This window comes from Pinus tabuliformis, chromosome 1_1, assembly GCF_031772625.1.
Source record: "Pinus tabuliformis cultivar Carrire ecotype Pingquan chromosome 1_1, CPIR1, whole genome shotgun sequence".
Classification (NCBI taxonomy): Eukaryota; Viridiplantae; Streptophyta; class Pinopsida; order Pinales; family Pinaceae; genus Pinus; species Pinus tabuliformis.
Genome location: NC_142297.1, coordinates 434,048,047 through 434,061,087, shown reverse-complemented (window position 1 = coordinate 434,061,087; position 13,041 = coordinate 434,048,047).

Here is a 13,041-nt window from a genome sequence, read left to right as displayed (position 1 = left end):
TCCTAACAAGATTAAAAATGGATTTAGATATTCTAGACTCGGATCTACTAGGTCTCATGTTTGTGACAAAAGTTGAATAACTAGGTTCCCCAAAGGTCATGGAACGTTTTCAAGGAGGAAGGGGATTGGTTGTAAATAATAAATAGTAAGAATTGACATTGATATGTTAAAATATTGATTCAATGTCATTTTGCGACCCCAGTTGCATAGCAAGTTAAATGCTTTGCCCAGGGGTTTTTTTATTTGCTTTGGAATTCAACACTACAATTTGTTCGAGCTTTAGAATCTAAAGATATGGATCTAATGTTATATGGTAAGGGTCAACATTTATGTGTACGGGATTGGAAATACCATATGCAGTATCATGAATACATTGAAGTTGATGATCAAATTATTTGGTTCTAGTAGGTATTATCACTTTTGCTTTTGTCTTTCATTTTTAATGTAAGTGAAAATTCATGGATGTCATATGTATCTACAATGGTAAATTTGTTTTATGTTGATGGAAATATTGGGATTCCAATCTTCCACTTTGATTAGATTGTTTTCATTAATATCTTGGAATAAATTTATATTATTTTCTTTTCATATGCCATAAGTTCATTATATGTTATGATATTTTATGAAATATATCATGAATTTGACTTGGAGTTGGTTAGTTACAAGGCACTTATAAAAATATGTTAATTAGGTTCCCACATTTTCCATACTCTCTTGGTTGTAATTTTGCTTCTATTTGGACATGGTTATTTTTGTTCCTCCATTGTTGTCTCATTATTTTATTAATGCTAGGTTTTCATCCTTGGGATAACCTTCTTGTAGGCCTAGGTTTTGATATGCTATTGTTTCATTTATGGTTATTAACTTACTAGTTTCTAGTTCACTTTAGTTGTTATTTATTTCGCATCTTAGTGAGCCATCTTTCCAACACACCCCACCTTCCTATATGGGCTTCTCATGATGGGTCTAATATCTAGTCCATTTGACCTCTTTTGTGTTTAGGGGATATCAATATAAATTTCAATTTCAATTTTTCCATGGTTTGGTTGCTCACATTGGCCATGTGTGTAATAGGGAACAATCTTGGTGATTTGGGCATGGTCCAAATTTTCATCTCTCTCAAGATGACAAATTGTAGAAGTCAATAGGATTTATTTATCTTAATCAATATGAAATCATCTTGTTGTGTTTACCCTTTTAATTTTTACATGTTTAACCATCCTTCTTCTGATGGGTTCTCCAGGTCAATAAATTCTTCTAAGAAGACCTATCATGGAGTCCACCAGTTTTTTCAATCATATGCTTGAATGGTTGCGTCACTAGATTTGCTAACCTAGGGTGGTGGACCTACAAAATTTCTCTTCCACACTATAAACTGCTAGATTTAACATTTTTTCTTTCTACTATACTATTTTTAGCTACTGAAAATGGTTCTAGTAGAATCAGGACCATTCCCTATAGTTGAAAATGGTTCTTTTACTTGGAAAATTAAAAGTAAATAAAAAGAAAATTAGGCCATCACACGAATTTTAAAGGGAAAGATGGTGGAGCACATGATGAATATGTGGCCAGTGGGATTATAAACTGATTATTTCCATTACTACCTTTACATTAAGAGAATAAACTCAATATTCAAGTCAAAACATCACCCTTATTCAACTGTGTGGTATGTAGAGTTGAATGGGAGAATATAAAATAACATGGACAGTATGGCTCCAAACTTATGTGAGTTTAAAAATTTCAATTCTTTACATACGAGAATGTCGACTACTTTTGAGTCACATTTGAATCCAAATTATTTTTTTGAGAAAATATTGCTTTTGACAACAATCTCTTTATACTTTTTCAATGTTGTGTTTTGATGTACTTAATGTAGACCTAACTTTTCTTCTTCAGGGTTCAATTTTAAACTCACTGTAGCTATTGGATAAGTCTCTATTATGAAAGTTTTGCAATGACCTTTAAATCATCAAATTTCTTGAAGTGGGACTATGCTTTTTTCTTATTGATCTTACATTGGAAAATTAGAAATAATAGATGATTACAATATTGCATTGCAACGTTCATTCCCATGAATTTCAAACACAAACATAATAAAATTGTTATAGAAAAAACAAAGGGATTAATTGATAAACCCTCTTCCTTCTCTTAATAGTGGTTCAAGTGGAGGCACAAGATCTCATCTAGGACATTTTTGTGAATTACTTTTTTTTTTTTTTGCAATTATGGCATTCATGCCACCAATATTCTTTCATTTCAGATTGAAGAGGAACAACCATGAAATCCTCGCTCAGGATGCTAATTTTGGTCCGATTTATACCCAATTAGGCTCCTCTCTAAATTGGATTTGAAACTTACGGATCTTTCATTTGTCTCACAAACTCTGATCCCATTTCTGCGAAATTGAGCTTGTTTCTGAAGTGGGTTTGTAAGATAGAGGATTCCTAAAAATGGGTGTCAGGGATCTTGAGAATTCGTGGTGTTTTTGCTAAAGTTTTTAAATTTCATTCAAGCTTTCATTGGAGCATTGGTGATTTTGTATGCAATATGGATACCAACCACTGGAATTCTCATGTTCACCCTCCTCTGATGCACCTACACCCAAAAATATTGGTCGGTGTAATTTACCAGCAGAATTAGTGTCCTTTCATTCCTCCACGGGGAAAAAACTTGATGTTCCATTTTCAAATCCTCAAACGATATTGAGGGAAGATTAGTTTCAATTTTGGAAACTTGGAAAACTCTTTTTATATATTGGCTAGAGTGGATTTGGATGCTTTAAGTCTTTTGGATCATTGGGAAGTCATTTGTTTGTTTATTTGTTGTTTCGTTTTTTTTTCAAAAATAATTTTATAATATAGGTATCCATTTTTATGAAATATTACTAAGTGAAGATTTAAACTTAGTGGTATTATTATGTGTATTCTTGCATGTTTCATTTTCACTTACCTTGAAAGAAATCCATTAAGAGTGATACTCATTAGATATGGAGACCTCAGTTTAATATTGTTACAATTTTCTAGTGTTTGAGGTGTCATATATTTGTTTTTTTACTTTTCCCGGAAGAAGCTCAGGTCTTAATATAACTCCTTGCTTATCTAAGGCACCCATATTCAATTTTTGGCTTGGAAGGTCCTCACTAACATCTTAATAATTTATAATCATTACATAATATCTCTTTTTTATGTCACTGATAGTGGTCCTGGTGAACTGGGGCACTCTCCAAATCAATTTTCTTAGAAGGATCCAACTATGTTACTCGAAAGAGGGTGAGAGCATGGTTTGGACTGTAAAAAAAGATATCAGTGTTGGGGAACTAGTGCATTCTCCAAGTCACTTTATTAGAAGGATAAAACTGTGCTTCTTGAGAGAGGGAGAGGGAGATTGTTTGAATTCACAAAAAGGGATAATAGTCCTAGTGAACTAGGGCACTATTCAAATTAATTTTATTGAAAGGATCCAACTATGTTGCTTGAAAGAGTTAGGAAGGGGGGATGGTTTGAAGCATCAAAAGCCTATTTGTATTCCTTTGTGTTCTTTTAAAGAGAGGAGATGCTCTAGCATGTGCAAGTATTTTTAATAAGTAATTACTTGAGTGCTTTTCCATTCTTGGAATAAATGCCTTTAGGTTAAAATGATTTTGATAATGACTTCTGATCTTTTTTATTTTCAAAATCATTGCCGTAAGTTTTAAAAAAATTACTACAAGTTGTAGGAATCATGCATGTGGCATGTTCTATTCTTGGTTGCCCCATTTATGTTGGGGTGGTATTCAAATCTAGGTTGAATGTCTCAGGATCTTATGCCTTGGATGTACTTATCCTACCTAAATTAAACTTTATTGTTTAACCTATAAAAGCCCATATGCATACCTTATTACATATTAAAAATATAGTTGGTCCTACACCTGAGCACTGGATCATTTCATAAATGACGAATTGAATGATTTCTTTTCTTCCAGAACATTTCCTTTAGTTTAATTGATTTTGAATATAGGATACAATTTTGATTTGGTTAAACTAGAAGATGGTAGGAATTGTTGTACATATTCCATCTTGTTTGGTATAAATGTGGCTAACTGCCTTGGGATCTTATGACTTAGATATACATGTCTACCCAAATTGAGCTATGTTGAAATTGAAGGAAAGGGTGTGCAATAATAAATAGATGGAACCTGCACCTACAACAAAGGAAACCAAAAAATTGCTTGAGCCAAAGGGAAAGAGATGAATGCTTTTGTCTTCATGACCAAAGTTTAATCTACATTGAAAATTGTCAGTGTAGGATTATGTAGCACTTCTAGGCTATTAGAGGAGAAAATTATAATGTCTAACTCCTTGTTCAACTCTATGATATATTTATATAGGATCAAACGAAACTATTCTTTGTGATTATAGTGAATTTAATATCTTTTGATAAACAATTTATAAATAATTCATAACATTTAACCCTTAACCTGTATCCTTATCATTTTTCAACCATTTCTAGAGTTTGTTTTGCTAAATGTGATTAGATTGCATTACTATATTTCTCTGCATACTTTCACTATTAACTGCAATGTGTTTTTCATCTCATTCGCTACAAAAGAGGGAGTTTATTTGATGGAAGATACTTGGGTGATGTCCCAAGTTTTTCTCTACATTCAAATCAAGATTATTTACTTTTTATTCTATAGGTGTGTGTTGTACTTGTTTCTCGTAGGCAGTTCTTGGATGTAAAACTACGCTGAGAAACCAACTCAACCAATCTTTAGGTTCAATTTGGCCCTTGAACTAGAGGGGTCTACCTCAAATGTTACGAGGCCTTTTTAACGTTATTCACTGTCACTAAACAACATCCTATGGAGCACAATGGCCAGATTTATGATTTATTTTGGGTGTTTGTTGATGATTGTCCAATATTTGTTCATAAATAAATCCCTCTTTTGCAGAGTCCTTGGTGGAAGTGCCAACATCCAATTTAATAGAATAACATAATTTTTAAAGAATTTGACAGAATAATATAAGGGAATTCATGAAAATTAAGCATTCATACTGAATACTTAATTAACCAGATAGAATGGATGTGTGTAGAAGATTTCTTCTTTTGAACAAAACACATTCAAAAGATGACAAAAAGCAACAATTAACAGATGTAACAGAATTAACCAAGACAAACAATCCAGTTAATTAATCTCTTTAAATGATTATAAATTTGCAGGGGATTTCAGAGAGATTTTATACTCAATCTATACTTACCCAGATCTCCTATGTTACTTTGAACATGTGCATAAAATAAGGTATGAAAGCACTAGAAAAACATACAGGAAAAAAAATTTCTGTCAAGAATTGGAGCTAGAATACTTCAATTAGGATTTTTGTAATAAAATATTTTCAAAGTAATAGGGTTTTGGAATCATAAATTTACCCCTTGAACATTACAAATTAAAACAATATATAGAACATTACATTAAGCTAATTGCGACAAGCTTTTTGGAATAAAAACCTGAACAATAAACAAAAAATAAAAATAATCTCTGAAAAACTGCAGGAGATTTGGAGTTGTTTACAAGTCTTCTGCCTTGAAATATTGAGTTGCTTACACTGTCCACTGGAAAACTGCACCTTGATCCCATTTTGTTGATCTTCTATTACGAGGTGTCTTTTGAATTTTGATATCTCTGCCTCTAAATCTGAACAGGAATGACCCTTCATCTTCCTCCTTATATAAATGCTAAAATCATGTCTATATTTTGGTTGACTAATCTTTTTTCTAGGTGTCCTTTGAATCTCGAATGTTTGAATTGACTAATGATTTTATGCCACTTTTTAAAAAATGCTTCACCATCGTCGTAAAACATTTTGGAAGAGAATATTTTGATAAAAGTTTTTCAAATATTAAATGAATTTCATAAAATAAAATTTCAAAATATTTCTTTGAATGATTTAATAAACCATCCTCTTGTTTTGAAATCCAGGTCGTTTTTAAAATACATGCCTTGTTTTTCCTTCCCATGGATTAAAAAAAGTTGTGTCTTGTTTTGCTTAATATATTGATGAATAAATAGATTCATAAACATATTTATAAAAACCATTGATTGATTTCCTCCCCATGGATTTTAGAAACCATGTCTTTTTTTGCAATGGTTGGTAAAATATTTTTTTACTTTCCCTTTTTACTCCTATAAAATTTTTCGATAAGTATTTATCCAAATTTATGTCCCCATTTCTCCTCTTTATATCATAGAAAAAACATGTTTTTTCTTTTTTCTCTGTAAAATTTCATTGTTACTACTCCCTTTACTTTCACCCGCAACCTCATTTCACACTTGTAAGTCTCCTTTACTTTAGTGTTGGTTTTCCTCAAAAACCATTAATAATCATTGGTTTAATTTTTCAAAATTTCATTGTTACTACTCCCTTTACTTTCACCCGCAACCTCATTTCACACCTGTAAGTCTCCTTTACTTTAGTGTTGGTTTACCTCAAAAACCATTAATAATCATTGGTTTAATTTTTCACATATCTCGAGGCACAAAGATTAGGGAAATTTAATGATTAAGTGTGAGGTGAGGACACAAATATAATTTGACTTTTTGACTTAGTTGACATATAATATGGTAATAAATGTGGTTCCTAGAATTTAGAGTTTGAGTTTGTTATTTTTAAACTAAGTTTTAATATTTTAAATAAATAATTTTATAAAAATATAATTATATATATTTTATAAAATTGAATTTCATTTAAAATAAAAACTATTAAAAATAACTTCGAGACATTTATAAAAACCTCATACACTTCATGCTTTAGCAATGGAAAGGGTTATATGGAATGATATTTAAAGGAAGGTATTTCTCAAGGTAAGGGTAGAATTGAAGGAAGGTGGAAAATAAATTTTTAAATTTTTTGTAACTCTAGGGTGTCAAAATAAGTTACAACAGTGCGCACAGAAGGATATTAGGAAAAGTCATATCTACTTGGTTTTTATCTCCATTGGTAGGATCCAACTATTTTTTAAGAAAACATGACAAAGATGGGTTCAATGATGCCAAACTACATTCTTTCTTGGCCCCACTGCTTGGCAAGCTTTTCCATTTTTTCTTTTCCCTATCTCAATTTGGAAGTTGTTTTTTATTTATTTATAGGGAGATGTGAATCACATTTATGCATTATTGTGTTCCCACCTCAATGTGGAGTTCATCAAAATCAGCCAAGGAACATATTCTTCAATGTTTCTATGCCCATCAAGGTTTGATTTGGATTGTTGTCTCAAGTTTCAACCAATGGATCACAATTCCATGCACAAGCAAGAAGTTTGCTTTCAATACATGCTTTATTTTTATATTTTACAAGGAATGATACAGAGACATGTCTCAACACAAATAGGGAATTGATGTTAATCTTCTTTTGGTTGGAAATGTTGGTTATAGTAACTTAAAACTACCCTTTGACTAAATGACTATGTTATCAAGGTGTTTCTAGGCCATCAAATCACTCAGGATCATCTACCTTACGTCTACACCCACTTTGGGGGTTTCGAACATGGTTCTTTGCATTAATACAAGCCTATTTACCTTGTTGTTTGTTGCTATACCTCACACCCATGGGATGCAATTCCTTTAAAATTGACTTTCAAAAATGAAAATGAAGTTTTATTCCTATAAGTTTGATAAAAATTAATTGATTTTAAGGATGAAAATATTAATTTAGAGATCATAAGTATGCAAATACGTAGCATGGTGGGATAACATGCATTCCTTTTCTGGATCCTCAAAACTTCAGGGTTTGATGGAGAGGCAAGGCTTTATCTAGATTCTGACCTTTATTGCTAACCTTAAATTCAGATTATTTTTTTTCATGCTTCCATGTTTGTTCTAATAGTCAGATGGACTTTTGCATTCTTCCTCATCGAACTGAGCTTGATGAAATATGTGATGATAAATTCCCCCCCATCAATTCTTGTTGTTTCTATAGTCTACTCTACTTGATGCTCTTTGGAAAATAAGTGTAATAGCCTCGGCGAAATTTCCTCGTTATCATAAACATTGAAAAAGAAAATTTAACTAAACAAAACAAGTTGAGTGAGGGACACAAGTTCCTAGGCTAAGGTGGACATGCTATCTGGGATAGGTGGAAAACCAAGGGTCAATGGCCTAATGGCATGAAGATCATTGGTCAGTAAGAATGACTAGTGATGACTAAGCCAACGACCATAAAAAATCAAAGGACAAGGGACAACTGTATAGTTTTGGTGGGTCCTAAAAATGTTGACTAGGCTAGGCTTAACCACCTGGTTAGAGATATCTAACAACATAAAAGGCTCCAAGGAGGGGGGGGGGGGGGTGCAGGTAATGGAGATTTCACGCACTAAGTGGTGGAGAAGGAAGAGGACATAGGTCTTGAATCTAAATTGAAGCTGAAGACTCAATACAAACTAAGAAGGGAGTTGAGCAACATTCCAAAGGTCCTTGGTCCCATAAGCAGACTCTTTATGCCTAGGAACTTGGCTTGGGGGTGACTAGGCAAGTTCACAATGCAACCCCAGTCTACAATTGGGTAGAAATGCATCATCGTGTACTCAATTGCTAGAAATATCATAGATAAGTATGTTTGTGTAGATTAGTAGATGATACCTACCGTGATTTCGGACTTAAATTGTAATTATGGACCGATATGCATAGTTCTAGCTTCTAAATACTCATTCTAGTTCTGAATATTACGATATGCCTCTGATTTTGTTGAGCAATGCATTGGTAAAATTCTGTAGAGCCACCTGATGTGAATGGGGATTAGAAAAAACACTCATTCGCTCTATGATTAGGGTTACAAAATGGAAAATACTTCTTGAATTACATGATATTTTGAATTCATATGGAGGCACAAGTCATATTTTACTTTTAACCACCATGCTTGGGATTTTAACAGTGACCAAAGTTATAAATCTAATCATACTGTACAACATAGTTATCCCATATCATGTGCATCCACAACATGAATGATTTATGTGACCTATGGGAAAATATTGTCCTCAAGGAGAAATTGAAATAAAGCATGGCCATAAGTTTCTTATGTCTAGGCCACCAAATTTTAGATCATGTAGCACCTCACTTGATTAAGAGTGACATTGCCTATACATGGATTTGGAAAATTATCTAACTCTTAATATGACTCTGAACCAACCTTGTACATGCCTCAATCTCTTGGCATTGATCATGGATTATAATAACTCAATTATTAACATTTATTTGGATAGATGCAACTGTCACTCACATTAATTATTCTATTACATATACATATACACTCTCTAACAGTTTCTCACATGAATGAGAATGGAAAAAGTGAATCTGTGGTTGTATGTGCTAGTATGGTCTCCGACCTTAATGGGAGAGCCATGTCTTTAAAATTCTAGGTCTCACATTAAAATCACAGCTTGAAGTTCCTCATTCCAAGAAGAATTTTAATTAAGGCTGAATGCACTTGTTCATGCTTTGACCGTGCTAAAATAGAAGAACCATTGTCATTAACCAACCAAGTTCACACTTAAAACCACAATTTTACATACCTCTATTCCAAGTGGAATTTTTAATGATAATTTGGTCTAATGCAACAACCAAGAAAAGTCATTCCATACGAATTATAAGGTTTTCATTCTCTACCCTTGATCAAGTCTTCTAGGGCTGCTATGAGTAGAATTATTACCATTTGCCTTAGTTGTTTCACTAGGAAAGTAATTGGTTTTCAACTCTTCCTCAAGGTGAAGAATATGCTAAAGAAATGAAAATTACATATGTTGGGTTGTGTTATATTCTTTCCACAGCTAACCTATGTATTGAACTGGGGGGTTAGAGGGGGGTTGGAGCCCCCCCTTCGTTGTGCTGACTACACAGTGGGGGGGTCACAGGGGGCGTTTGAGGGAGGTGGGTAGCCCTCCTCTACGGGGTCCGGGGCAGCGCCCCATGAATTTTTTTTTTGGACCCTATATTAGGTTGGGCGAACCTACCTATGGTTTTTCGGTCCATGGTTTTGGACGGGATGGTTTTTCGGTCCATGGTATTGGATGCTTCGGCATGTATAAATATGTATTGTAACATTGAAAGGAATATAATGAAAATTCAAGCTGGTAGTCCCGGTTTTGGGATCCAGGGGAAAATCTTTGTGCATACGTGTTTTATGTGTTATGCTCTCGCATTGTTTATTTTCTTTGTTTAAGAATTCGTATGCAGGTAATTTATGTATAGGGTTAAAACCTACATTTGGTATCAGAGCTGTTTTGGCTTCAAGGGGACGCCTTTGTTGCTGAGGGGTTTTTTTCTTGGGCCTGTGGTAGACCCTGTTCAGTGGGAGATCTACGAGATCGATTCTGGTGGTGAAAGAAGATGGCGAGCAGTGGAAAGATAGAGATTGAGAAGTTCAATGGTCAGAGTTTTGAGTTGTGGAAACTCAAGATGGAGGATCTGTTGGTGGATAAAGATCAGTAGATCGCGGTAGATCTGGGTACTAAACCAACGGGAGTGACCGATGAAGAATGGAAGAAGTTGGATCGGAAGGCAAAGAGCACAATACAATTGTGTGTCTCAGATTCAGTATTGCTGAATGTATCAGGGGAAGCTATGGTGAAGGCTTTGTGGGACAAGTTAGGGACTTTGTACCAATCTAAGTCTTTGGTGAATAAACCGTTCCTGCAGAAAAAGCTGTATAACATGAGGATGAAAGATGGAGACTCGGTGACAGAGCATCTGAATGCGTTTAATACTGTGGTAAGTCAATTATCATCTGTTGAGATTAAAATTTTAGATGAAGATAAGTGCATCAGTTTTTTGTGTTCTCTACCAGATTCGTGGGATATTCTGGTTATTGCAATAGGTAGCAATGCAACTGCTTTTCAGTTTGATGAAATAGTCTCAGCCTTGCTAACGGAGGAGATGAGATGGAAAAATATGGAGTGCTAGAATGGTGATGCCTTGTCTGTATGAGGACGGTCCCTGGACAGAAACAAAAATAAGTCATCGAGTGGGAGATCTAAATCTAGAGGGAGATCTAAATCTCCAGGAAAACCTACAATGGTGGTGTGCTGGAAATGCGGAAAGGAAGGGCACTTCAGAAGGGACTGTAAATCTAAAGCTCCTGATAAAGGAAAGGGATCTGATGATGCTCCTTTTACAGAGGCGAAAACCACCTCAGATGAAGGTGGGGATGTGTACTTGGCTTCTTCAAGTACACATGTAGATCATGAGGCATGATTGATTGACTCAGGTGCATCCTTTCACTTCACTCGCCATAGAGAGTGGTTCTGCGAGTATGAGAAATACAATGGTGGTGATGTCTTCTTAGGAGATGATAGGAAGGCTAGAATCATTGGTCATGGAAAAGTAAAGTTGAATTTGCAAGGTGGAAGGGTTAGAACACTTCCGAGTGTTCTGCATATTCCTGCATTGGCCAGAAATATGATTTCTGTAAGCAAGTTGGATGATGTAGGTGTAAAGATAGTGTTCGAGAAAGATACCTGTAAGATGGTTCGAGGAGCACTGATATTGATGCGGGGAGTTCGGATTGGAACTCTGTACAAGCTACAAGGTAGCACTGTTGTTGATGGGTGCAATAGTTCTATGGTTCCTGAAAATGGAGTAGAAAATCTAGTGGTCTCTGGAGAGAAGACCATGTTGTGGCATCAAAGGCTTGGACATATTGGAGAGAAGGGCCTTCGAATACTTCATGGTAAAGGTATGGTAGAAGGTATGAATAATATCTCTCTAGATTTTGATTTCTGTGAAAATTGTGTATATGGGAAGCAGAATCGGGTGAGTTTCCCCTCTGGTGGTAAGAGGACGAAACATATATTAGAGCTTGTGCATAGTGATGTGTTTGGACCTGTGAAGGTTCCATCACTGGGTAAGTCCGTGTACTATGTATCATTTATAGATGACTTCTCAAGGAATACATGGATATATTTCCTTAAGAAGAAATCTGAAGTCTTTGACAGGTTTAAAGAATTTAAGGCTTTGGTGGAAAATCAAACAGAGAAGAGGATAAAGGTGCTGAGGACAGATAATGGTGGAGAGTTTTGTAGCAAGGAATTTGAAGAATTCTGTAAGAAGTGTGGTATAGCATGGAAGAAGACTACTCCATATACACCTCAGCAAAATGGAGTCACAGAAAGAATGAACAAGACGTTGATGGAAAGGGCAAGAAGCATGCTCAGTGGTGCCGAGTTAGGACAGGAATTCTGGGCAGAGGCGGTGGATACTGCATGTTACCTGGTCAACAGGTCACCTTCATCAGCATTGGAGGATAAGACTCCAAAAGAAGTATGGATTGGTAAGAAACTCTATCTTTCACATCTGAGGGTCTTTGGATGTGATGCATATGTACATGTTCCAAAGGAGAAACGGACCAAGTTGGATAGTAAATCTGAAAAGTGCATCTTTATTGGGTATAAAGATGGTTTAACGGGTTATAAGCTTTGGAACCCAGTCACACGGAAGGTTGTGTACAATCGAGATGTGGTGTTCAGAGAGGTGAAAGATGTTATTAAACATTAAGTCCAACCGAAGGAACCTGTGAAGATAGAGTTTGAACTAAAGGAGGAAGAATCAGACTCTGTAACAGAGGAGGAATCAGAAGATGAAGAGCCACAAACTCCGGCTGTGAGAAGATCAGTTTGAGAAAGAAGGCAGCCAGAAAGGTATAGTCCATCTACTTTCTATTCAAATTTTTCTTTGTCTGTTACTGATGATGATCCCAGAACTGTGAAGGAAGTAGCAGATTCAGAGGAAAGAAAACTCTGGAAAGAGGCCATGGTTGATGAAATGGCATCTTTGCACAAAAATGAGGCTTGGGATTTGGTGGAGTTGCCGACTGAAAGGAAACCCATTGGCAGCAAATGGGTATTCAAGAAGAAGACAAATGCAGAAGGAAAGGTGGAGAAATACAAAGCTCGGTTGGTAGCAAAAGGTTATTCCCAAGTGCCGAGAATTGATTTTGGTGATATTTTTTCTCCTGTTGCCAAGGTAACTTCTATTAGATTACTTTTATCTGTTGCTACTGCTTTTGATTTTGAGGTAGA